The 27937-nt window shown below is 38.6% G+C and overlaps 1 protein-coding gene and 1 pseudogene across 2 annotated transcripts in view; both read left to right on the top strand.

The window, feature by feature from the left end:
• The first annotated feature begins 19213 nt into the window (after window positions 1-19213).
• The window catches only part of GABRA3 (gamma-aminobutyric acid type A receptor subunit alpha3), a 241699-nt gene continuing 232975 nt past the window's right edge, over window positions 19214-27937 (top strand). Inside the window, exon 1 of one of the 2 annotated variants that reach the window (XR_009734880.1) lies at window positions 19214-19472. The gene's annotated coding sequence lies outside the window, so the exon portion shown is untranslated. The remainder of the gene's footprint in view (window positions 19473-27937) is intronic. The other variant, XM_061408863.1, reaches the window with a different exon arrangement.
• Window positions 19585-27937, top strand: part of LOC133242548 (transcriptional repressor p66 alpha-like) — a 33817-nt pseudogene continuing 25464 nt past the window's right edge.

Here is a 27937-nt window from a genome sequence, read left to right as displayed (position 1 = left end):
ATCCATTATCCTATTAAACCTATGCATTGAATTCTGACATTTTCCCTTCTAGGATATCCAATTGATTCTTATTTTTATCAATTAAAGTTCTCTATTGAATTTCTTGATTTTTTTCATCTCTTTTTCTTATCTTTCTCTCTATTTCTCTTAAAATGCTAAATTACAGCTAATTTTGAACTAATATTCTGATGATTTCAATATCCGGATCATCTTTATGCATCTCTTTTCTATGTTTTCTCTTGAGGTAACATTCTATATCACCTTAACTCTTTGCATATCTTGTGCTTTTTTTGGTTATTTTTAATACACTCTATTATTTTAGAGTAGTTTTAAGTTCACAGTAAAATTGAGTAGGGAAGGCACTGAGATTTACCATATACATTCTACTCCCAGTCATGTATCAGTTCAGTTCAGTTCAGTCGCTCAGTCATGTCTGACTCTTTGTGACCCCATGAATTGCAGCACGCCAGGCCTCCCTGTCCATCACCAACTCCTGGAGTTCACTCAAACTCACGTCCATCGAGTCGGTGATGCCATCGAGCTATCTCATCCTCTGTCGTCGCCTTTTCCTCCTGCCCCCAATCCCTCCCAGCATCAGAGTCTTTTCCAATGAGTCAACTCTTCGCATGAGGTGGCCAAAGTACTGGAGTTTCAGCTTTAACATCATTCCTTCCAAAGAACACCCAGGACTGATCTCCTTTAGAATGGACTGGTCGGATCTCCTTGCTGTCCAAGGGACTCTCAAGAGTCTTATCCAACACCACAGTTCAAAAGCATCAAGTCTTCGGCACTCAGCCTTCTTCACAGTCCAACTCTCACATCCATACATGACTACTGGAAAAACCATAGCCTTGACTAGACAGACCCTTGTTGGCAAAGTAATATCTCTGCTTTTGAATATGCTATCTAGGTTTGTCATAACTTTCCTTCCAAGAAGTAAACATAGCCTCTCCCATTATCAACATCCCCCACCAGAGTGGTGCATTTGTTACAGTTGATGACCCTACATTACTATATCATCATTATCCAAAGTCCATAGTTTACATTAGGGTTCATTCTTGGTGCAATATAGTCTATGGACAAATGTATAACACAGTAAGTCCCCTACATACAAACAAGCTCCATTCTGAGAGTGTATTAGTAAGTCTAATTTGTTTATAAGTCCAACAAAGTCACAAAGAATCAGACATGAATTAGTGCTGAACAGTAACAACAAAGCAACAAAGTTAGTCTAGGTACCCAACTAACACACTGGGCTGTATAGTACTGTACTGTAATAGAGTTTAATACTTTACACATAAGAAAAAAGTGAAAGTTGCTCAGTTGTATCTGATTCTTTGCAACCCCATGGACTATAGCCCACCAGGCTTCTCTGTCTATGGAATTCTCCAGGCAAGAATACTGGAGTGGGTAGCCATTTCCTTCTGCAGGGGATCTTCCCAACTCAGGGATTGAACCTGGGTCTCCCGCATAGCAGGCAGATCCTTTACCACCTGAGTCACCAGGGAAGCCAACTTTTCACATAAATAATACATTTTAAAAGGGCTTCCCTGATGATGGCTTAGTGGTAAAGAATCTGCCTGCCAATGCAGGAAACACAGATTTGATCCCTGGGTTGGGAAGATCCCCTGGAGAAGGAAATGCCAACCCACTCCTGTATTTTTGCCTGAGAAATCCCATGAACAGAGGCGCCTGGAGGGCTACAGTCCATGGGGTCACAAAAGAGTTGGACATGATTTAATGACTAAACAACAACAACAAAACAGTACATTAAAAATGCAAAAAATAAGGAAAGCATTTTTAATGTGATAGCACAGTACCTTGAAAAGTACAGTAGTATATAGTACAGCAGCTGACATACCAGGGCTGGCATCAAGTGAACTGGTGAAGAATTACTGACTGGAATGGGGAGAGGAGTTGGGGGGTGGTAGAACTGAAGGATCATCAGCAATAGGAGACAGAGGGCCAGCTGCAAAGTCACTCACACCTGACTGAAAATTTGTGACTTGAAGGTTTGTATGTAGGGGACTTACAGTAACATGCATCTGCCATTATGTGATCATACAGGACAGTTTCACTGCCCTAAAAGTTCTTTGTGTTCTGCCTATTCATGCCTTCCTCCCACACCCCTTAGCAACTGTTGATCTTTTTACTGTCTATATAGTGTTATCTTTTCCAGATTGTCATACAGTTGGAATAATACAGTATGTACCCTTTTCAGAGTACCTTCTTCCACTTAGTAATATACACTGAAGTTTCCTTCATGTCTTTCCATGGCTCAATAGCCATTTCCTTTTAGTGCTGAAGAATATTCCATCAACTGAATACATCATAGTTTATCTATCTATTCACCAACTGAAGTACATGTTGGTTGCTTCCAGGATTTAGAAATTATAAACTGGTTATAAATACCTGTGTGTAATTTTTTTGTGTGGAAATAAGTCTTCAGATCCTTTGGGTAAATAACAAGGAGGATATATGATAAGAGTATGTTTAGTTTTGTAAGAAATCTCCAAACTGCCTTCCAAAGTGGTCATACCCTTTTGCATCCCCATGAGAAATGAATGAGAATTCCTGTGCTTCACACCCTCATCAGCACTTAGTGTTGTCAGTTTTCTGGATTTGGGCCATTCTGATAGGCATGTAGCCATTTTAGTAATTTTTTTTTTTTATTGCATGCCATGCATGACATACAAAAGAACCATAGTATTTCTAGATGAGATATTCTAGAGAGACTTCTAACTTTCTCCTTTTAGGTGGATAAGGTAAGGGGATGCTTTTCTCAATCCAGTTAGATATGGAGATGAGTCAGGGTTGGATTGCAGTTTTAATAAAATAAGCTACTGTGGTTTGCTCTTCCTCTGTAAGATGCAAAACACTGATGGACTTCTGTCTTTAGATTTCTGAAAGATTGTTGAAAATCAAGATCTGTCATTTACAGTTTGCAGCCTCCTATAACTTCAAATTCTAGCACATGTCTGTTTCCTAAGAACTGGTGGTTGCTGGAGATTTCACTTTACCTTTTAGAAGTATTTGACCTAGCTCCCTGTATTCTTGTGCAGTACCAGAAGTCAGCAAATGTCTGGTAGGGGAAATTTGCTGAGCATTTGTCTCATCAACTTTTCAATTTGTCAACCAGCCCTGTCAAACTGTTAAAACTTTGTTGGTTTTTCTTTCTCTCAGTAGAGGCTTTTTGTCTGGCTAAGGCTGATCCACAGCCTGTTATTAGAGTTGGTACATATTTCAGAGGGGGAAAAACAATTGGAGACTGTCAATTCACATTGAAAAGTATTCTCTTCCTTGAATTGTTATTTAATCCTGTTGTTTCTACCATTATTTGGTACCTTTAAAATGATAATTTTTGTATTCTAGTGAAATGAGTGAAGTAAGTCAGAGAAAGACAAATACCATATGATTTCACTCATATGTGGAATCTAAAACAAAAATGCAAACAAGAAAATGATCAAACAAAACAAAAACTAACTCATAGATAGAGAGAAGATTAATGATCATCAGAAAGGAGGGGGCTGGGGGCTGTACAAAATGGGTGAAGGGGGTCAATTGTATGTTGATGAATGCTAAGTAGAATTTTGCGGGTGACCATTTTGTAGAGTTTACAGATATCAAATTAAAATGTTATATATATGAAACTTACACGGTATAGTGTACCAATTTTACCTCAATACAAAATATAAAATTTCCAGTTTTTTCTAGTTGTAAAATATTGTTGTGTCTCATGACCTTTTATTCAGAAGCAATCCAAATAGGTATTCTTGATGCTATTATGACTGGGATCTTTTAATGACATAAACATTTTTTGTTCATTTAAGAAAATTGATTTTTGTATATCACTTTTCTATCCAACAATTTTACTAAAGTACCTACTTAAATGTAATCGTTTATCCATATATTTTTTTATATTTTCTAGGTGATCAATAATACAACCTGTGAATAACAACAATTTTATATTTCTTTTCCTATGTTTATGCTTTCATTTTTTGTTGTATTCTTGATACACTGAACTCACTATTATTTCCACTATAATGCTAAATAGTAGTGATAATGGTAGCCATCTTATCATATTTCCAATGTCAAAGAAAAGTATTTTAATATGTTATAAATAAGTGTGATGTTTTCAGTAAGTATATTTCTAGATACATTGTATCATATTCAGGAAGTTCTCTTATATTCCTTGTTTGCTATTTTTTGGGGGAAAGAATGGATATCAAATTTTATCAGATGCCTTTTTTTTATCCCTCTTTGCATAATTAAAATATTTTCTCCTCTAAAATGTTAATGTGGTGAATTACATTTTTAAAATTTTTAACCAGAATTGCATTTCTGGGATAAACCCAACTTGGCCATGATATATTACAGTTTGTGTATATTGTTGGATATGATTTATGAACATTTTTAGGGATGTTTTCACTCATGACCATGAATCAGAATGGCCTATAATTTTGTTTGCTTGTTCAATTCTTGTCAGGTTTTGATCTCAAGGTTTTGTGAGCCTCATAAAATGATTTTTGGGAGTGTTGTCCCTTTATCTATTCTATGGAATAGTTTTTATTGGACTGTAATTACTTTCTTAAATGATTGGTAGAAATTGTAGCAAAGCCATTTTGGTCTAGGTTTTCTCTGAGGGAGAATTTTAGTTTTGTATTTTCTTAGTAGAGCAATATTCAGGTGATCCTTTTGTTTTTGTCTTCTACAGTACTTTCTTATGATATATATGGATATAGTGAAAACCACACACCTTTCATAAACAAAAAGATGAATTTTGACCAAAGGATACATTCATGTAACCATCACCCAGATTGAGATAAGGAACATTCCATGATCCCTGAAAATTTCCTTGTGCCCCTACCAGTCACTGTCCCCACACCTAAGTGATCTAGCTTCTCTTATTGTAGATTGCTGCTGCTGCTGCTGCTAAGTCGCTTCAGTCATGTCTGACTCTGTGCGACCCCATAGAGGCAGCCCACCAGGCTCCCCATCCCTGGGATTCTCCAGGCAAGAACACTGGAGTGGGTTGCCATTTCCTTCTCCAATGCGTGAAAGTGAAGAGTGAAAGTGAAGTTGCTCAGTTGTGTCCGACTCTTCGCAACCCCATGGACTGCAGCCCACCAGGCTCCTCTGTCCATGGGATTTTCCAGGCAAGAGTACTGAAGTGGGGTGCCATTGCCTTTTCCGTATTGTAGATTAGTTTTGCCTATTCCTGCACTAAATATTGGAGAAGGCAATGGCACCCCACTCCAGTACTCTTGCCTGGAAAATCCTGTGGACGGTGGAGCCTGGTAGGCTGCAGTCCATGGGGTCGCTAGGAGTCAGACACCACAGAGTGACTTCACTTTCACTTTTTACTTTCACTCATTGGAGAAGGAAATGGCAACCCACTCCAGTGTTCTTGCCTGGAGAATCCCAGGGATGGGAGAACCTGATGGGCTGCCATCTATGGGGTCACACAGAGTTGGACACAACTGAAGTGACTTAGCAGCAGCAGCACTAAATATAAATATAATATAGATTGTGTACTTCTCTTTGATCTCACTTCTTTGCTGAGCATCATGTTTTTGAGATCTATGCAGGCTGTTGCATTTATCAATAGTTCGTCCTTTTTAATACTGACTAGAACCCTCACTGTATGAGTGTCAACAATTTGTTTATCCAGTTATTGCAATGGACTTCGCTTTCCCCCCATTTTTAGCTATTGTGAATAAAGCTGCTATGAACTTTCTTGCATAACATTTTCTTGTGAACATATGAATTCTTTTATATTGGTTATATACCTTTGAATAGAATTTCTGGATTGTAGGTATAGTTGCATGTTAAATTCTATAAGAATGAGTTCTTAAAGTGGTTGTACCACTTTAAACGTTCACAATTCATGTGTGAGAGTTTTATTTGCTTCACATTCTTGACAACAGTGAATATAAATTAATCTTTTATATATTCTAGTGAATGTGTAGTGATACTTGATATGTGTTAATCTGACTTTCTACAATGACTAATAATGCAACGTTTCCAGCACCCATTGACCATTTGTGTATCTTTATAGATCTTATTTTGTGCAGTGTAGCTCAGTCGTGTCTGACTCTTTGTGACCCCATGAACTATACAGTCCATGACATTCTCCAGGCCAGAATACTGGAGTGTGTAGCCTTTCCGTTCTCCAGGGGATCTTCCCAACCCAGGGATCGAACCCAGGTCTCCTGCATTGCAGGCAGATTCTCTACCAGCTGAGCTACCAAAGTATTTTGCTATTTTTCTTACTTATAAACCACTTTAAACTCTAGTACAAGTGCTAAAAAATGTTAAAGATAAATAAAACTGCAATAATTGTTTAATGGATCCACAATGTAAAAAATGTAAATTGTGACATTAAGAATATAAAATGTGTGTGGTGGAGAAAAAGGCTGGAGTTTTTATATGTGAGATAAGTTATTAGATTAAAATAGACTATTATATCCACAATAAGTTTTATGTAAGCTTAATGGTAACCACAAAATGAAAATCCACGGAAGATACACAAGAGATAAAAAGAAAGGAATCAAAGCATACCACTACATAAATCATCAAATCATAAAGAAAGATAGTTGGAGATGAAGAATGGAATAATGGGACTACAAAGTAGCCAGAAATCAGTTATGAAGGTGGCAATATTAAGTTCTTACATATCGGTAATTACTTTAAACCCAAAAGGGTTACATTCTCGAATCAAAGGACACAGGAATGCTGAATGGAAAAACGTCTAAGACTCAACTCTATACCACCTATAAAAGATTCACTTAAGCCTTAAGAATACACATAGGCTCCAAGTGAAATGATAGAAATAGATGTCCATGGGAATAGTAACCAAAAAAGAGCAAAATTGGCTGCAGTTACATCAGATAAAATAGACTTTCAGACAAAATTGGTCACAAAAGATGTTATATAGGGATGAAAGGATATATTCATGAAGAGAAGAATAATTATAAGTATATATGTACAGTAAGTCCTGTGCATATGAATATTCAAGTTGCAAACTTTCAAAGATGCAAACGTGTTTGTATGTCCAGTCACATAAGTTAGTTTACAAGTCGGGTGTACATTGTCATGTGTGTGCATCCTCTACAAGTGATTGTGCTTTTGTGTATTTTATAGTACTGTATAGAGTATAGTAGTATAGTATCTTTATTTCAAGCCCAGGATATCTGGAAGCAAGTGTAAAAGCAGCAGTGATGTAGCTGGTACTGCTAAGAAGTGTCAAGCAATAATGATGGAGGCACAGAGAAAGGACCAAGAGAGATAAGAGGAGGAAGAAGTAACTGAAGACCTGAAGAGATTCATGACCTAGGAAATAGCAGGGGGATTTTCTTTATTTGAGGAGACATTGTTAGTTCTTGAGGCATAGGATCTGAATGTAGAATGGTATACGAAGGTTGCAGCAGCCCTTCAGGAGGCAATCCAGTGCAAATTTCAGAATGCAGAAAGAGCTACTACCCAGACATCACTGGATCATTTTTTCAAGAGGGTAGACAGAATTGAATCCAGCAAGGAACCAGAACCTGTGCCATCAGTGACAGGCATGAATGAAATTACAGCTTGCTCTCTCTCTCTTATTGCTGATGAGCCTTCAGCTCTACCATCTCCCACCTCCTCTCTCTCCTCCAGTTGGTAACTATCATTCCCTGTTCACTTGATGCCAACTCCTATACTTTTTAAGGTACCACAGTGTAAGATGAAAAATATTTTCTTTATTTTTTGTGCTATTTTATTTATTATTCGTGTGAAAAGTATTATAAACCTATTACAGTATAGTACTACATAGCTGATTATGTTAGTTGGGTACCTAGGCTAACTTTGTTGGACTTATGAACAAATCTGACATATGAACAAGCTCTCAGAATGGAACTCATTTGTATGTGGGGGACTTACTGTACCCAATTTTGGAGTGCTTCAATATTTAAAACAAATATAAGCAGAACTAAAGGGAGAAAATAGCAAGAAAATAATAGGACTTCAATACTCTACTTTCAACATTGAACAGATCATCCTGACAGAAAAATCGATAAGGAAATAGCAGACATGAATTACACTACAGAGTAAATGAACCTAACAAACATATCCAGAGCATTGCACCCAACAGCAGCAGAATATTCATTCTTCTCAAGTGCACACGGAACATTCTCCAATACCATATGTTGCACTACAAAGCAAGTCTCAACAAATTTAAGATGATTGTTTATGACCACAACAGTATGAAATTGGAAATCAATAAGAGCAAGAAAACTGGAAAACTGACAAATGCATGGAAAACAAACAATGCATTTCTGAAAAGCCAATAGGTCAAAGAAGAAATCAAAAGGAAAATCAAATCTAGAGACAAAAGAAAATGGAAACACAACATACCAAAACATATAGGGATGTAGTAAAAACAATTGTAAGAGGAAAGTTTTATAGTGATAAACACCTACATTAAGAAAAAGAGATCTCAAATGAACAATCTCATTGTATACCTCAAGGAACTAGAAAAAGAACAAACTAAATCCAAAGTTAGCGTAAGGAAGGGCATATACAAATTAGAGCAGAAATAAAAGCAATATAGACTAGAAAAACAATAGAAAAAATTAAGGAAAACCAAGAGTTAGTTTTTTGAAAAGATACAATTGACAAATATTCATCTAGATTAAATGGGGGTGGTGAGGAAACTCAAATAAACACAATTAGAAATGAAAGAGGAGACAGTAAACATTATGACTGATACTACAAAAATACAAAGGACCATAATACACTATTATGAATAATTAGATTGCAACAAATTGAATAACACAAAAGAAATGGATAAATTCCTAGAAATATACAACCTACCAAGACTGAATCATAAAGAAACAGAAAATCTGAACATAAAAATAATGAGTAGGAGATTTAAGCATTAATTCACTGAATTCTAACAAATATGTTAAAAAGGATTAAGGCCAATCCTTCTAAAATTCTTCCAAAAAACTGAAGACGAAGGAAAATACCAAATTTATTTTTAGAACAGTAATACCATGATACCACTGCCAGATAAGTAGACTTCAAGAAAAGCAAACTATAGACCAGTATCTCTGATGAATATAGATGTAAATCTTCTAACAAAATACTAACAAACCTAATTCAACAGCACATTAAAAGGAACATACAGCATGACCAAGCTAGATTTATCCCTGGGAGGCAATGATGATTCAACATATGCAAATCAATAAATGTGATAACCACATTAATAAAATGAAGGATAAAAATCATATGATTATTTCAACAATGCAGAAAAGGCACTCCAATATCCTTTTACAATAGAAACTCACAACAAATTGGGTGTAGAAGGGATGTTGCTGTTCTTCGGTTGCTAAACTATATCCAACTAACTCTTTGCAACCTCATGGACTATAGCATGCCAGTCTCCTCTGGCCTCCCCTGTCTCTCAGAGTTTGTTCAAATTCATGTTACCTAACCTTCTTATCCTCTTTCACCCTCTTCTCCTTTTGCCTTCAATCTTTCCCAGAATCCAGGTCTTTTCCAGTGTACCTCAACATAATAAAACCCAGGTATGAAAGACCCACAGCTAACATAATACTCAATGGTGAAAGACTGAAAGCTTTTTTCTAATGTGGAATAAGTGTGCCCACTCTCACCACTCCTATTCAATATAGTACTGGAAGTTTTATCCAGAGCAAATAGGCAAGACAAAGAAATAAAAGGCATCCAAAACAACAAAGAAGAATGCTTTGTTGTTTGCAAATGCTTCTCTGTTTGCAGATGACATACTCTTATGTATAGAAAATGCTAAAATTTTCACAAAAAAATTAGAACTAATAATGAATCAAACAAAGTTATAGGATACAAAATCAACAAAGATCAGTTGCATTTCTGAATCCTAAAAATTAACTATCTGAAAAGTAATTTAGCAAGCAATCCCATTTACCAGAGCATCAAAAACAATAATATTCTTAGGATTAAATTTAACCAAGGAGGTGAAAGGTTAATATACTGAAAAGAAATAAATTAAAGACACAAATAAATGGAAAGATAGCTCCTATATATGGATTACAATAATTAATATTGTTTAAATGTCCATACTATAATCTACAGATTCAGTGCAATTCTTATCAAAATTTCAATGGTATTTTTCACAAATAGGAAAAAATATCTAAAATCCATGTAGAACCATTAAGGTCTCTGATTCACCAAAGCAACCCTGAGAAAGAGAGAACAAAATCAGAGGCATCACAGTTCCTGATTTCAAACTATACTATAAGCTGTGGTAATTAAAACTGGATTTTTTCCTTTATCTTTGATTTTATGTATTTTGAAAATGATATGCCTAAGTACAGTTTTTTTTGGCATTTTTTCTTGTGTGGTGTTCTGTGAGCTCCCAAATCTGCGATTTGGTGTATGACAATGTTTTGGGGAAATTATCAGTCATTGTTGTTTCAAATATTTCTTCTGTTCCTTTCTCTCTTCTCCATCTGGTACTCCCATTATGCATATGTTACAGTTTTTGTAGTTGTCTAAAATCCTTGGATATTCTGTTCTATTTTTTTTAGTCTTTCGCTTTTCAGTTTTGGACAAAGTTTTCTGTTGATATATCCTCTAGCTCAGTAATTTTTTTCTGTGTCTAGTCTACTAATAAGCCCATTAAAGGCATTCTTCACTTCTGTTACAATGTTTTTGATCTCCAGCATTTCTTTTAGGTTCTTTCTTAGGATTTCTCTCTCTGTGCTTATTTGCCCGTGTTATCTTGCATGCTATCTACTTTATCCATGATAGCCCTTACATATTATTAGTAGTTGTTTTTAATTCCTGGTCTGATAATTCCAGCATCTTTGTCATACCTGTTTGTAATGCTTGCTTTGTCTCTTCAAATTGTGTTTTTTGCCTTTTGGCATGTATTACAATTTTTTCTTGATTGTTGGACAGGATATGAGGTATGGGGGGAAGGGGGGAAAGGAAATATTATACATTCCTATGATTAGGTCTCAGTCTTTAGTAAGCCTGTGTCTCTGCACTGTGGACATCACAAATGCTTCTCAGTGTTTTTCACCCTGCTCAGTTGAATCAGGATGACTAGAGCGGGCCGAGGTTGGGTATTTTTCTTTTTCCACACAAAAGACTAGAATTGAGTAAAGTTGGCTATTTCCCTTTCCCCAGGTCAGTTAGGCTTTGATAATACTCCAGAAGACTAGGCTCCAGTTATCTAGATTCTCCTAAGGGCAGGCCTTACACTCAGGTATATTTCAGCATGGTTCCTTTCCCCTTCTCCCCTGGTGAAGGAAGCAGGAGGAATTTTTTTCTCCAATATTTATTGTGAGAACATAAGTTCCTAGAGATAAATCTTACAATTTTGTGGGGTTCCCTATTACTGGGTGCCCCTGGAATTCTTAATTCTCATACTTGTCCACACTGAGACTCCAGCAATTTATCCATTAACCCCAGCCTTGGATCCCCAGGCAGTTTCAGCTATTGAGTCTCTGCTGTGCTAAGCTTTAGCTCCCTGTATTTACCTCCATGTCTCTCCAGTCTTGGATGCAGCAGTTTGCCTTGTGTCCTCACCTTATGTATGCAAGAGCTATTGTTTTTTCAGTTTGTTCAAGGTTTACTTGTTGGTAAGATGGAGTGGTGACTACCAAATTCCTTACATGGGAAACTGGAAATTGGAAGTCCACCTTTAACTTTTCAAAGTTTCCTTAGAGTCATTGTTGCTAGATGTATTGATAGATATTTTTTTTCTTATATTTCAGCATTTTAAAGATATCTCTTTTTTTCTGATGAGAAGTCAATGGTCAAATATATTATTTTTCTTCAGTGTGTTATTTTTTTTTTTTCTGGATTCTTTCAAGATTTTCCCTTAATATTTGATTTTCATGTAGTTTGATATGATGTACCCATTTATTTTGCTTGGGGTTCACTAAGCTCCTTGAATCTGTAAATTTATGTTTCATTATATTGGGAAATTGTTCAGGCATTATTTTTCAAATATTTTTCCTGCCTCTTTTGTTTTTTTGCCTTCTGGGACTCCAACTACATATATGTTAAAACTTTGATATTATCTAGCAGATCACTGAGGCTCTATTAATCTTTTTCTATCTTTCTCTCTGTGTATTTCAGGTTGAATAATATCCATTAATTTGTGTTCAAGTTAATTTACTCTTCCTTCCTTCACTTTCAATCTGCTATTAGGCCCACCCAGTAAACTTCAGATATTTAATTTTCAATTCTAGAATTTGCATCTGTTGTTCCTTTTTGATTGTTTCTAGACTTCTGATATGATTTTTTATTTATTTATTAAAAGTGTGTTTTCCTTTATTTCCATTAGTGGTTATGCTAGAAGACTTAAAATCCTTTTCTGCTAATTTCAACATCTGGCCCATTTTAAGGTTGGTCTCCACTGATTGCTGGTAATATTTTCCTATTTCTTTTTTTTCCCTAGCAATTTTGGAGTATACCCTAAACTTTGTGAATGATATATGTAGGATACCTATATTCTCTTTCATTTCTCTGTAGAGAATTGCTTTTTTTGTTTGTTTTAGTCAGCAATTAATGTGGCTGAACTGAAACTCAAAACTCTCCTTTGTGATGGGCAGCACTGAAAATTCTGATTAATTTTTTCAGCTATATTTAGGCTCTTTGGAAACTGTCACCACATGTGTAATTGATAGTTCCATCAGCAATTTGGGCAGTTTGTACACAGAATGGGGATCTCCCACTCTGAAGTTCTCTCAATTATTGGATTTCTCTCATTGCTTTCCAGCTTCAGTTGTCATCCTGAACTCTGTGTTTTGGTTCTACAAGCCAGGGTGTGAGAATTTACACTATGGAAATTGGGAAATACTATGAATTGGGCTTTTATTTATTTTTCCTGGAGATCCAGTTGTTACACATTTACCAGCTGCAACACTTACTTTCAATTTCTCTAGAGTTTTAGTTATCGCGCTGGCCTGTGGCCCACCCTCAGGCAGACATTTTTAAAAAGGGCAAACTTAATATTGTTCCTTTCTTTCAATTGTCAACTCTTTTCCAATTTATGACTATTTATGATACATTTCCAATGCATCCGGATTGTTTTTTGTCAAGAGTTTATTATTGCTGTCTGCAAGAGGATTGGTTTGATAGAAACTGCTCCAATATCAGAAGTGGTTCTAGTAAAAAAAATTTCTGTGGTTTGCAGTGAACTGAGAACATTTATGAAAATACTATTATTTTTAAAGCTATTAATATAGCTAAAACCATACGATTTAAATTATAGTTTTGTTATGAGAGTATCTTCATCTAACTTCTTTGGATTGAAATATCTTTTCTTTTAAAAATGATGGTTTCCCAGATGGTTTATTTGTTTAGTGGCTTTAACTGACAAAAAGAAAACTTGGCCACTGTAGTTGTTCGTATACTATCTTCCCAAAATTCATGTCTGGGCTTCCCTGGTGGCTCAGACAGTAAAGAATCTGCCTGCAATGCAGGAGACCTGGGTTCAATCCCTGGGTTAGGAAGATCCCCTGGAGAAGGGAATGGCTATCCACTCCAGTATTCTTGCCTGCAGAATTCCATGGACCGAGGAGCCTGGTAGGCTACAGTCCATGGGGTCACAAAGACTTGGACACAATTGAGTGACTAACACAACAAAATGCATATCCATCAGAACCTAAGGATGTGATCTTATTTGGATGTATATTCTCTGTAGAAGTTGTTGCTGTTGTTTAGTTGCTAAGTCATGTCTGACTCTCTGCAACCCCATGAACTGCAGGAAGCCAGGCTTACCTGTCCTTCACAATTTCCCAGAGTTTGCTCAAAATTGGTGATGTCATCCAACCATCTCATCCTCTGCCACCCCTTTCTTCTTTTACTTTCAGTCTTTCTCAGCATCAGGGTCTACTCCAATGAGTCAGCTCTTTGCATCAGGTGGCCAAAGTATTGGAGCTTCAGCTTCAGCATCAGTCTTTCCAATGAATATTCAGGACTGATTTCCTTTAAGATTGACTAGTTTGATCTTCTTGCAGTACAAGTAATTCTCAGGAATCTTCTCCAGCACCACAATTTGAAAGCATCTGTTCTTCAGCACTCAACATTCTTTATGATCCACCTCTCACATCCATACATGACTACTGGAAAAACCATAGCTTTGACTATACAGACCTCTGTTGGCAAAGTGATATCTCTGATTTTTAATATGCTGATAGTTTTGTCATAGCTTTTCTTCCAAGGAGCAAGCCTCTTCTAGTTTCATGGTTGTAGCCACAATCTGCAGAGATTTTGGAGCCCAAGAAAATAAAGTCTGTCACTGTTTCCATTTTTCCCCCTTCTATTTGCCATGAAGTGATGGGACCAGATGCTGTGATCTTAGTTTTCTGAATGTTGAGTTTTAAGCCAGCTTTTTCACTCTCCTCTTTACTTTCATCAAGAAACTCTTTAGCTCCTCTTTACTTTCTGCCATTAAACTGGTATCATCTGCATATCTGAGGTTGTTGATATTTCTCCAGGCAATCTTGATTCCAGCTTGTGATTCATCCAGCTCAGCATTTCACATAATATATTCTGCATATGTTAATTAAGAAGGGTGACAATATACAGCCCTGTCATCCTCCTTTCCCAATTTTGAACTAGTCCATTGTTCCATGTCCAGTTCTAACTGTTGCTTCTTGACCTGCATACATGTTTCTCAGGAGGCAGGTAAGGTAGTCTGGTGTTCCCATCTCTTTAAGAATTTTCCACAGTTTGTTGTGATCCACAGAGTCAAAGGCTTTAGCATAGTCAATGAAGCAGAAATGGATGTTTTTCTGGAACTCCCTTGCTTTCTCTGTGATCAGATGAATGTTGGCAATTTGTTCTCTCATTCCTCTGCCTTTTCTAAATACAGCTTATACATATGGAAGTTTTTGGTTCACATATTGCTGAAGCCTAGCTTGAAGGATTTTGAGTGTTACCTTGCTAGCATGTGAAATGAGCACAATTGTGTGATAGTCTGAACATTTTTTGGCATTGTTCTTCTTTGGGAGTGGAATGAAAACTGACCTTTTCTAGTCTTGTGGCCACTGCTGAGTTTTCCAAATTTGCTGACATATTGATCTTTTAGGGTTTGAAATAGCTCAGCTGAGAATTCCATCACCTTCACTACCTTTGTCTGTAGTAATGCTTCCTAGGCCCCACTTGACTTCACACTCCAGGATGTCAGTGTCTCGGTGAGTGACCACACCATTATGGTTATCTGGGTCATTAAGACCATTTTTGAATAGTTCTGTATATTCTTTTCATCTCTTTAATCTCTTCTACTTCTGTTGGATTCTTACTGTTTTAGTGCCCATCCTTGCATGAAATGTTCACTTGATATCTCCAGTTTTCTTAAAGAGATCTCTAGTATTTCCCATTCTATTGTTTTCCTCTATTTCTTTGCATTTTTCATTTAAGAAGGCCTTCTTATTTCTCCTTTCTATTCTCTGGAAGGTTGGATTCAGTTGGGTATATCTTTCCCTTTCTCCCTTGTCTCTCACTTCTCTTCTTTTCTCAGCTATTTGTAAAGCCTCCTCAGACAAACACTTTGCCTTCTTGCATTTCTTTTTCTTGGGTATGGTTTTGGTCACTGCCTCCTGTACAATGTTACGAACATCCATCTGTAGTTCTTCAGGCACTCTGTTACGAACATCAATCTATAGTTCTTCAGGCACTCTGTCTACCAGATCTAGTCCTTTGAATCTATTCATCATCTTCACTGTATAATCATAAGGGATTTGATTTAGGTCATACCTTAATGGCCTAGTGGTTTTCCATACTTTCTTCAATTTAAGCCAGACTTTTGCAATAAGAAGTTCATGATCTGAGCCACAGCCAGCTCCAGGTCTTTTCTTTGCTGACTGTATAGAGCCTCTTCATCTGTGGCTGCAAAGAACATAACTAATCTGATATTGGTATTGACTGACTGTGGGAAAAGGGAAATACCTGGAGTAACAGGCAAGTTTGGCCTTGGACTACAAAATGAAGCAGGGCAAAGGATTTGTTTTGTCAAAAAGAACACACTGGTCATAGCAAACATCTTCTTCCAACAACACAAGAGACGACTCTACACATGGACGTCACCAGATGTTCAAATATCGAAGTAATCAGTAAAATTTCTTGAGATGATGTCATCCTAGATTTAAGGATGTAAGATTTAAAGATTTAAGGATTTAAATCCTGTGACTGCTGTCTTTATAAGGGAAAAGGCAGGGAAATTTGGTTACACAGAGGCACAGAGGAGAAGACAATTTGAAGACTGAGGCAGAGATTGGAGTGATGCTTCTATAAGGCAAAGAATTCCAGGAGCCACCAGAAGCTGGAAGAGTCATGGAAAGATTCCCCTCTAGAGTCTTTAGGGCAAGTGTGACCCTGCCGATACCTTAATGTCAGATTTGTGGTCTCCAGAATTGTGAGACAATAAACTTTTGTTGTTTTAAGCCACCAAATTTATGGTAATTTGTTATGGCAACCCCATGAAATAATACAGCAACCTTATGTCAGCTTCTAGTATTTCTTCTTGCCATTTCACTAATCCTCTAAATCCAATGAGAATTTATGCAAACAAATACACACCTGTGCAGGAGGAATTGTACATAGCTATGTGCCCACATATACACTTGCTTTATAGTGGTCTTGGTGTTGTCACTGATTCACTATGACATTGTGTGAGCTATATTTTTTTTTCTGTAGGCAAGTTTCTCTTTCTGCAAAATGAGATGGTTATCTGTTTTTAAATTAATTTATATTGGAGTATAGTTGCTTTACAGTTTTGTGTTAGCTTCTGCTGTACAGCAAAGTAAATCAGCTATGCTGCTGCTGCTGCTGCTGCTAAGTCGCTTCAGTCGTGTCTGACTCTGTGCGACCCCATAGTCGGCAGCCCACCAGGCTCCCCTGTCCCTGGGATTCTCCAGGCAAGAACACTGGAGTGGGTTGCCATTTCCTTCTCCAAAGAATGAAAGTGAAAAGTGAAAGTGAAGTTGCTCAGTCATGTCCAACCCTGAGCGACCCCATGGACTGCAGCCTACCAGGCTCCTCCTTCCATGGGATTTTCCAGGCAAGAGGACTGGAGTGGGGTGCCACTGCATATACATATATACCCTGTTTTTGGATTTCTCTCACATTTAGGTCATCACAGAGCATTGAAAAGAGTGCCCTGTTCAGTAGGTTCTTGTTAGTTATCTATTTTATACATACTAGTGTATATATGTCAATTCCAATCTCCCAATTTGTCCACCCCCTTTCTCCTTAGTATCCATACATTTGTCCTGTATGTCTATGTCTCTATTTCTGTTTTGCAAAGATCATCTACACCATTTTTTCTAGATTCCACATATATGCATTAATATATGATATTTGTTTTTCTCTTTCTTACTTCACTCTGTATGAATTTTTAGGTCTGGCCACATCTCTGCAAATTGCACAGTTCAAAAAGATATACACACCCCATTGTTCATTGCAGCACTATTTGCAACAGCCAGGACGTGGAAGCAACCTAGATGTCCATCAAGAGATGAATGGATAAAGAAGATGTGGTGTGTATACACACACACACACACACAATGGAATACTACTCAGTCACAAAAAGGAATGAGATGGTTATCTCTATGGGTCCTTACAGTTCAGTGACTGAGCCTGTAGATTCCTCTATATAAACTCAGTAAATGGGTATATGCATGTAGTCAGAGTATAGCACATGTACCTCAATGAACAGAAGTAGAGAGTTTTAGGAATTTTTTGGAGGGAGTGGATCCAATAGGATAGTGGTTCAGATAGAAATAGTACACTATTATTATTATTACAATACACTATTATTAAATTATTATTATTAAATAGTACACTATTATTATTATAGTGGGAAGAATTTTAAATGCCTTCCGTGTCCCAGTCTATATATATGTGTGTGTGTGTGTGTGTGCATATATATATATATATATATATATATATATATATATCAGTACACTTAACATACACAATAAAACATATGTTCAATCAGATGCCCTAAAGGACCATTTTGACTCTCTGACTAAATGGGTTAAAAAAATCACATAAGAGGGGCTGAACTCTTTGATAGGAGCATTTCATATTTATGTTGCCCCTTAAATGCTCAAAAGGGAATGCTTTGTCAGTGTGATTTGAGGTCCCATTTGTGGACTCATTTTTGGAAAACCTTTTAAATTTGGTAGTCTATATTTCACTCTCCACAGGTCAACTCCTTCATCTGAGATTTTCCTGTCTTAGAGCCTAGATTGTTAGGTGTGAAAGGGTCTTTCAAAATCGTGTCCATCCATCACCATTCATTTTGCCATTGAGGATAATGAGGGTCAGACTTGTCAAAGATAATAATCAAGTAATTTTCAGAGGCAGAAGTCAAAGCTAAGTTCCTTTATTTTACTCTCAGTCTAGGTCTTTTCCTACCCCTTGTTGCATTATTACTATAATTTGTCCAGTTTTTTTCCCCAATGGGAATATTATTCTTTTATACTTTGAGTTAATTAATCTCCCTCCTTCCTTTCTTTCTCCTTGTGCAAACTTACATGTAGGCTCACAAACTTACATACACCAATATTCCCTTTAGAGGTTTTTGAAAGGAAAGCTTTGTGGTTCTGCTGCTTGACTGTTTTGCCTGGAGGTAAGCTCCAGCTGACAGTTCTGTATTGGGTCTACACTTCTACTTGGTTGGAGGTGGGGGTGGCAGATCAATGTGGCTGAACCCTTTCTTCTTAGTGGAGTGGGAATGGCAACCTCTTTGATGTAGTAGTATTATTATTTTTTTAGTTCATTATTGTCCTCAGAGATGTAATGTGAACAGACAGATTTGTCCAACCTTTATATGGAGCCTGGGCTAAGGCGCGCCCATAGGGATGAAAGGGAGACAGACCATTTATCTTCCGTCTAGGAGCAGCTAGCTAGTAAGCATCACACATCAAGTATGGTAATCCATACTTCCTTTATCCTCCTATTCGCTCTTATCCTTTATGCTCTCTTTCCTTTCCCTTTGCTTCCTTTGCTCTTCCCCTTCTCTCAGAGCTTCCCTGTTTCTCTGCTGGATAGCTTAAAGAATCAAATACTACTTTAGTCTTTCCTAAAACAACCACAGATGCAAACCTTTGCAGCGCTGTATTCTGAGCCCCAGCACAGCCGCGTGCTCAGCACCAAGCAGTGGTGAATCCAAAACCAGCAAAGGGGGAGGGGAAGTGGGAAGGGAGGTGGGGGGGGAGAGAGAGAGAAGAGAAGGGAGCGAGAGAGGGGGAGAGAGAGAGGAAGGAAGGGAGGGTGAGAGAGAGAGAGACGGAGAGCGTGAGCGCGCGCAAGCTAGCGAGCAAACCAGAGAGACAGACGGGAGAGGGACCAGGGAGAGACCCAGAGAAACAGAAGAGGAAGCCGAGCTCTGTGAGGGCTCAACCTCCAACTTGTTTCAGTTCGTTCATCCTTCTCTTCTCTCCGCTTCGGGGAAGTGACTGTGGCGCTTGGTAAGAAACATAGCTTTCCCTCCTTCCCCCTCCCCCAAGCTCAGGTCTCCTTAAGCGATAACATCTCTCCCCCGTACGGAGAGTCTCCTTGGGTTGGCCAGCGAGGCGAGACATGCTCTGCAGCTGTGATGCTATCCTGGGTTTCCCAGTGGGGCTGGTGGAAGCCCGGAGTCGGCATCTGGGCAGGGAGACACAGGGGTAAAACCTGATTTGAGGAAGAGGGGTTTGCGATGTGGTTGGTGTATGCGCTATTTGCTTCATTGTCAGTGAATTGTTTTGTTCCTTTTAGGAAGCAGGTCAGCATTGACCTTGCAAATTGCTTGGGGGGCCGGCAGCTGCTGCAGAAAGACACCGAGTGGCCCCTAGCCAGAGCAGAAAGCACTGTCATGACCCCCCAGACAGCCCTAAGCACAGGGATGGGGTAATGGCTGGAGCTTCCTTGCTCCTTTAGCTCTTTCTCTGCAGCTGCTTCTCCTTGCTGGAAATGAGAAAGGAGAATACATTGTAGTCCCTTTCCCCTCTCCCTATTACCTCCCCCAGATGCAAGTGAGTAGAAAGTTGTAAATAACTGTTTCCTTTGAAAGCAGGTGGAGACCTCCCCCCTTCCCTTAAGAGGCTCTTTGGGCCTGAGTTCCTTCACAAACTTGGGAGGTTTCCCTTGCTTCTCTGTGGGAAGCCCATTGCCTGCCCACTCCCCATTCCAGGTAGTTAAGCTGATAGGCTAGACCCAGGATTCAGATATCCCACCCCATCAACTGGCAGGCTTGGTATTAGGTCCAGCTCTGTCCTTGGGAGGGAAGAAACACCTGATGGTTTGTCTGGAACTGAATTTCCAGTTTGCTGCTCCTCTGGCTGTGGCTGCGGGTGGCTTAGGCAGGAGGACTGGGGGAGGGGTGGCTGTTGGATTTAGAGAGTGCAGGGTGAAGAGCTGATTGGTGTGAATGGTATGATTTATTGAGGGTCAGTAGGTTCTGGGTGTCTGTAGCTATGCAAGGGTTGGCTAAAGCTCTTGTAGTATATCCTCTCTGAATTGGTCGGGGTGAAGATCTGGTTGCTTGATGGGGGCTCTTTGAGTTGGCGACACAGCTGTACCCGTGGTAGTAATTATAACACCTGCAATGCCAATTGCTGACACTGTTGAGTGCTTACAATGTTTCAAATCTTCGGCTGTGACTTTAACATGTATTATTCTTACATTAACCATATGAAGCAAGATACTATCATTTTTCTTAGTGATGAGGAAACTGAGGCACAGAGACGTTTAGCAATTAAATGCCCTGACTGGGAATTAGAACACAGGCAACCTGGTTCCAGAATGTACAGTCTTGACCACTAAGCACCACTGCCTCCCTGGGGAGAATTTTCTACCCTCGTCTGTTAGGCAAGTGTAGGTATACTAGAAAGGGTGCTGCCTGGCAATTCTTTTTTGGAAAGTAGTAGAGTCCTTTGTCATTGAAGGCAATGGCAACCCACTCCAGTACTCTTGGTTAGAAAATCCCACGGACGGAGGAGCCTGGTAGGCTGCAGTCCATGGGGTCGCTAAGAGTCGGACATGACTGAACGACTTCAGTTTCATTTTTCACTTTCATGCAGTGGAGAAGGAAATGGCAACCCACGCCAGTGTTCTTGCCTGGAGAATCCCAGGGAGGGGGGAGCCTGGTGGGCTGCCGTCTGTGGGGTCACACAGAGTCGGACACGACTGAAGTGACTTAGCAGCAGCAGAGTCCTTGTGTAAAGTAACAGGAATTTAGAGTGGGGCATAGTGTCTAGCTATTGTGGAGCCAAGCCTCATCTGGATTTCCTAGAGGGGCTGCCCAAAAGACTTTCCTTGGACAGCCTGCTTTCCTTTGAAAAGAATGCCAGGAAAGACTTCATTTTTCCATTGTCATGGCCTCATCCATCTAACATCCAGCTAAAGACTCCTTTTAGGACCAGCTGTCGCTCTTTTCTTCTGAGAGCTTCGAGTCACCTTGTTATGAAAATTGTAGAGTACTAAAACCTTGGAACTGGAAGGATCCCTAAAGGTTATTAAGCTTTACTTCTCCACCCAGTACTTGAATTTGTCCTAAGCATCCAATTCTTTGACTAATTTCTATTTGAACTCCCTGGAGTGACAGAGAGCTCATTAGGTGGCTCCTTCTATACTGTCAGGAAGTAATCCCTGTTATAAGCCAATGTCTATCTCCCTGTAACGTCTCTTCATTGGTTCTTTGGGACTTTCTAGAACAAATTTGCTTCTTAATAATAGTGCCTTAGATAGTTGAAGACAGCTGTATCTCTCCCCTCAAGCCTTGAATCTGACAGGACCACAAGGAAGGGATCATCATGTGTCTCATTTGGGGGACTAGACTTTTATTAATATGGCCTATTATACCATTCTCTTGTTTGTCAGCCACAGACTGATCATACTGAGTTTTGTAAAGCAGCCTTAATCTTGTATGTTCTCTTCCTTGGAAAAGCTTGCTATCTGGTATTAAGTGGACTGATGGGAACAAAGATGGTCTCTGTTCTTTTCCAAAAACCAGAAATCAGTGCTATTTCTTCTGAAGCCCCAGAATGTCCATATAGCAGGCAGAGAATAAGCATGTGGGAAGATTTGGGAAGAAAGGGTTAACCATAATTATAAAGGAAACATTTGGAATCTTGTGATTCAAGATTCATAGTATATAAAAGATAGAAGAATAAATTGTTATATCAGTGTCTCAGGAACAATGACATCACTGAGGGGATGGTACAGAGGGGGACTGGGTGGAATAGGAGTGAGCATGTGGTGTGTTGGAGTGGAAAACTGACCTGGTTGTTAGGAAAGTTGAGTTCTATTGCTAGCTCTGAAAAAATTGCCAGTTACGTTAGACACATGATTTCCTCTGCATGGATCTCAGCTTCTCTGAGGGGTTTTCAGCTCTGCAATTCTCTGTCTGAAGTAAATTGTAAAATCTCAGGGTTCTAAGGGACTTCAGAAATCATCTAGGCCAGTTCTTCTCAAACTTGAACGTGCAAAAGAATCCCCTGAGGATCTTGTTAAAATGTTAATTCCGATTCCGAGGGTCTGGGGTGGGAACCTGAGTTTTGCATTTTCAACAAAATGACAGGTAATCCTTAAACTGCTGTTCCAGTGCTTTTCTTTTTTAATTTTATTTTATTTTTAAACTTTACATAATTGTATTAGTTTTGCCAAATATCAAAATGAATCCGCCACAGGTATACATGCGTTCCCCATCCTGAACCCTCCTCCCTCCTCCCTCCCCATACCATCCCTCTGCTGGGCATACACACTGAGGAAACCAGAAGGGAAAGAGACACGTGTACCCCAATGTTCATCGCAGCACTGTTTATAATAGCCAGGACATGGAAGCAACCTAGATGTCCAGTGTTTTTCAAACTATCTAGGTGAAGAACCAGTTTTTTAAAATTTCCCAATCCACCACAGATAGTTTCTTTAGTAAAATACATTAAATATGAATTACTAGAAAAATAAAAGCCATGCAAAATATACGCTATCATTTTATTGTTAGATTCAACAGACATAAAATTAATTTTTTTCAAGTTGAGTTGCTACATTTTGTAAGTACATATTCTCAATTTCTGCATGTGTGTGCTTCTCAATTTTTATACTTAGGTCATTGCTGTCTAGTAATAATAGTTTGTAGATAAGCAATGATCCTTGGACCACACTTCGAGCAGCACTGTTCTAGGCTACCTGCCCATCTATCTAATTTAAGAGGCTCAGATTGGGCCCAGTTATAGTTTCTAAATAATCCCTGCCAAATGATCTTTCACCCTCAGGTTAGTATCTCCTTTGATGGAAAATTTAATATCCTCTCAAAGTAGCATTAGTTGGGTGTTGTGACTGCAATAACGGGTTTTTAAAAGCTTCTATAAATTCCACTCTTAGATTATATATTTCAAGCTAGTAGGGGGCTGTATCAGTCCAGTTTATTGTAACGTCAGACACTATCATAGTATATGGCATAAAGTAGGTGCTCGTTAAATTAAAGGAACAGACGAGTTGGTGCTAGTGATGACTTTTGGGGCCATATGTTCATTTTAAAAGTAATTTTGTTTTCTTTCCAGCATTTTGGGGGGCAATATTCATCCTATTTTTACAAATTTCTTATGTTGAATTAGAAGGCAAGCTCACCTGTCCCAGATAGCTACCAGGCATCTTAATTTTACTTTGAAGGAATTATAGGAAGATAAGAAAATATTTTTCTACATTCTAGGTCCCAAATTTTTACCTTTAACCCAGTCATTCATCAGTTCAGTCATTCAACAGCTATTTATTCAGTGATATGGTTAAGCACCGTGCAGATGTTAGAAAGGTAAGCTACACAGACATGGTACTTGCTTATTTGGGGCTTGTAGTCTGATGGGGAAGAGGTAATAAATCAGATAATCACACAACTGTGTTATTTCAGTCAGCAACACATGTTTTAAAGGAAAAGTATGGGTGGAGTAGGGCTAGGAAGGTATATAACAGAGGAAATCTGATCTGGTTTGGGGTTTAAGAAAACCTTCCTTGAGGAAGTAATATTAAGGCTGAATAAAGACATGCGGGTGGGGTGACGGTGATAGAAGGGATGGAGTAGTTTTCTAGATGAAGGGAAGAGCACGCGTGAGGATCCTAGGATGAGAGAAGCATAGTGACTTTGGAAAATTGAGCAAACTCTGGGATGGCTGGAGTGGGACACTGTAAGGATTTTGGCCTTTATTCTAGAAACAAAGGGACTGATTGAAGGCTTTCAAGCAAGGAGGCTGATATGACCTTAACTGAATCTATTCAGTATAAGGTTATTACGAGCACATTATGGACCAAAGAAAATGTGGGAGACACAGACTGATTTAGGAATAGTCTCTGCCCTCCAAGATGACACAGTCAAATAGGAGAGAGAAGAAATACACAAACAACTATGATACTATGAGAGCCACACTCATAAAAGAAGGAAAGGGCTTGCAGCCAAAGAGATCAAAAACAGCTTCCTGGAAGTAGCATTTGAACTGGGTTTTGAAAATTGGACAAACTGTGGAGAGAGTTTGGGGGATGGGAAAGGTGTTCTAGGCAGAGGCCAGAAAAATGTATTGGGAACAGTGAATTCAGTTGCATTGGAGTATGGTAAGTATGTGATAAATGTTTTGTGAGGTACTTGGAGGGCTTCACTATAAAGAATATTGAATGCTAGCTTGGAAACTTAGGACTTTGCTCTTTATGTAGTAGAGTCATCTCCCTTATTTTATGGATGAGCAATCTGATCCTTGGAGGTGGAGTGACTTGATTTGAGTGAGGTCACACAGGTAGTACTATTGCTATAGCCCACCAAGAAGTACTGGGCACAGTTGGAAAAAAATATGGGATTGGAGCTCTGGAAAGAACTTATCTGGAGAGAGGGATTTGAGAGTTATCGATAAAGAAGCAAAACTTGAAGTAGAAAAAAAAGGATCTAAGGATTTCTTTGGAGAATGCTTAGCTTAGGACGTGTGCACGCTAAGTCGCTTCAGTCGTGTTCAACTCTTTGCGACCCTGTGGACTGTAGCCCACCAGGCTCCTCTATCCTTGGGATTCTTCAGGCAAGAATACTGGAGTGGGTTGCCATGCCCTCCTCCAGGGGATCTTCCCAACCTAGAGACTGAACCTACGTTTCTCATGTCTCCTACATTGGCAGACGTGCTCTGTACCGCCAGCGCCACTTGGGAAGCCCAAAGTGTTAGCTGCTCAGTCCTGTCTGACTCTTTTCGACCCCATGGACTATATAGCCCACCAGGCTTATCTGTCCAAGGAATTGTCAAGGCAAGAAAAACTGGAGTAGGTAGCCATTCCCTTCTCCAGGGGATCTTCCTGACCCCAGGGATTAAACCCGGGTCTCCCACATTGTGAGCAGATTCTTTACCATGTGAGCCATCAGGAAAGGGAAAACAAATATCAGTTTGTATGAAAGCTATGAAGGAAGAGACATCAGACATGTAGAAGGAAAATTAGGGGAGTATAGTATTGTGAATGGAGAAGGCACTGGTAACCCACTCCAGTACTCTTGCCTGGAGAATCCCATGGACGGAGGAGCCTGGTAGGCTGCAGTCCATCAGGTTGCTAAGAGTCGGACATGACTGAGCGACTTCACTTTCACTTTTCACTTTCATGCATTGGAGAAGGAAATGGCAATCCACTTCAGTGTTCTTGCCTGGAGAATCCCAAGGATGAGGGGAGCCTGGTGGCTGCCGTCTATGGGGTCGCACAGAGTCAGACATGACTGAAGCGACTTAGCAGCAGCAGCAGTATTGTGAAAGAGCCAAGAGAAGAGAGGCCTTATCCACTGATTGAACAAATATTTTGTGACTACATAAGATTGACTAAGCATGTCCCATATAATAGTGACCAAAATAGACATGGTTGTTGTCACTTTGGGGCTCATGGTTTAGATGTGGAGATAGACTTTATTCTACAAGCTACTGAACTATATAATTGTATTTTGCCATCAGTGTATAGAGGAAAATGTACTGCTTTAAGAAGGAAGGTGTGGTCAACATGTTAGACTTTTCACAGAAGTTGAATGTACTGAGACACGATACCCTGCTTCTAACAGTCCTCCCCCATTTTGATGCTCACAGTGCTTCCTAACAGTTAAGACTGGGTGATGCGTATCCATTTTGCAGATGTTCAACCGATGATAGTGCTGTAAGGAAAGATTACATGTCGTGTTGCACAGCTGAAACTGTCAATGAGCCAGGACTCTTTCCAGACCTCCCAACTTTCCCCATTCTATAAATTAGAGAAAGAGGCACTTGATTTTAAAAATGATGAATAATTAGATATTAAAGATCTCTCTTAAATAGGATTTTGGATAGCCTACTCCTAGGTTCTAGTCCTGGCATAGAGGCTTAGTTTCTTGTGACAAATCACCTGTCTTATTTGAGCTTCTAACGGTAAAATGAGGAGGGTTGGATTAGACCTGGATGATTTATAAAGACTCCCAACTGTAAGGTTCTGTGGTTCATGCTCTATTCTGTACTATATTCTAATGGTCCTGTGCAGGTAGTTCAGGCCCAGTTATTTATTTAAGGAACACAGGATTTTATATGGAATTCTGAAGGTTGCTAACTTCGGTGGAATAATTCACAGGGTCTGAAAGAGATCACAGCAAGACCCTTTTATTGTTCCATTTATGAGATTGCTGAAATCATGACTGTCTTGTTAGCTAAGGACAGAACTGATTGTATTCTAAAATCTGTAGTAAATCTGGGTATTGGATGATATTTCTACTATTGCTGGTTTGAAATACACTAAGAGTACTGAAAAAAAAATGGTACAGTATACTGTGAAATAGAGGCAAGATGATTAACTCATGTTCTTAAATGTTGTCTCTTCCTAGGGGGAACATATATGATAAAGGGAAATATTGGTTGGTAATAGAAAAACACCTTTTATATTTCAAACGTGGCTTTTAAAATATTGACATTTATACACAGTATGTCTCCTCACCATACACAGAAGGAAGAATAAAAATCTCCAGGAAGTATATTTTGAAGGGTGCTTTTTCTCTTTAGAAAATGATTTCTTAAAAGAAATCAAGTATTACACAGATTTTTTTGAAGGGAAGGGGAGGTGGATGGGAATGGATTATGTAAGTGATCATAGCATAAAATAACTTTTTAAAATAGTACAAGAGAAGCTCATATGACATATATTTTGAGTATCTTCTACTTGAGATACTTCAATTTTCAGTATCATACTTAACACACAGTGTCCAAATCTGGAAATCTGGACTCTGTACTCAAGGCATGGCTGATAAGTGCCATCGTTAAAAACATTTTGCACATTTATTAATCTACCTTGAGGCTATAAAATCTGCCTTTAAACAGATTTTTTCCAGATATAAAAGTAAAACAGCCTCAGAAAATTTGGAAAATGGAGAGAAGCTAATACAAATCACCTCTGAATACCTAGCCCAAAGATAACTTGTTCTACTTCCTTCCAGATGTTTCCATGTTTACATGATTGAGATCATACCTTATATTCTATTTTATATGTGGTTTCTCCATTGGTATCATATTGTGAGCATTTCCCATGTGATTCAGCAGCCTTCAAACAATTCTAACAGCTACTGTACATAATTTTCAGTTGTAAAATTTATACCCAATTTATTTAAGAGATCCTATATTGGTCATTTAAATTATTTTCACTTGTAAGTTATCATAAATAGCCTTGCAATGTATATACCCTTATGCATAAATCTTTGCTTCTTTGAACCTTGCCCCATTCAGGTTTTTATTCAATGTCACCTCGATGAGGTCTTCTGTAACAACTGTAACATAAAAATGAAAACTCTTCTCCCTTAACACTTACTTTTTTCCTTTCTTGCCTTATTTTTTCTCTCTGGTCTGTATCATCACCTAACAGACTAGATATTTTATTTATTTGTTACCTGAATCCTTGTATTAAAAGGTAAGCCTGTCAAGTACAGGGATTTTTTTTT

The sequence above is a fragment of the Bos javanicus genome, chromosome X, assembly GCF_032452875.1.
Source record: "Bos javanicus breed banteng chromosome X, ARS-OSU_banteng_1.0, whole genome shotgun sequence".
NCBI classification, from domain to species: Eukaryota; Metazoa; Chordata; class Mammalia; order Artiodactyla; family Bovidae; genus Bos; species Bos javanicus.
The sequence above is the reverse complement of the archived record's forward strand: the minus strand, read 5'-3'. Positions and strand labels throughout refer to the sequence as shown.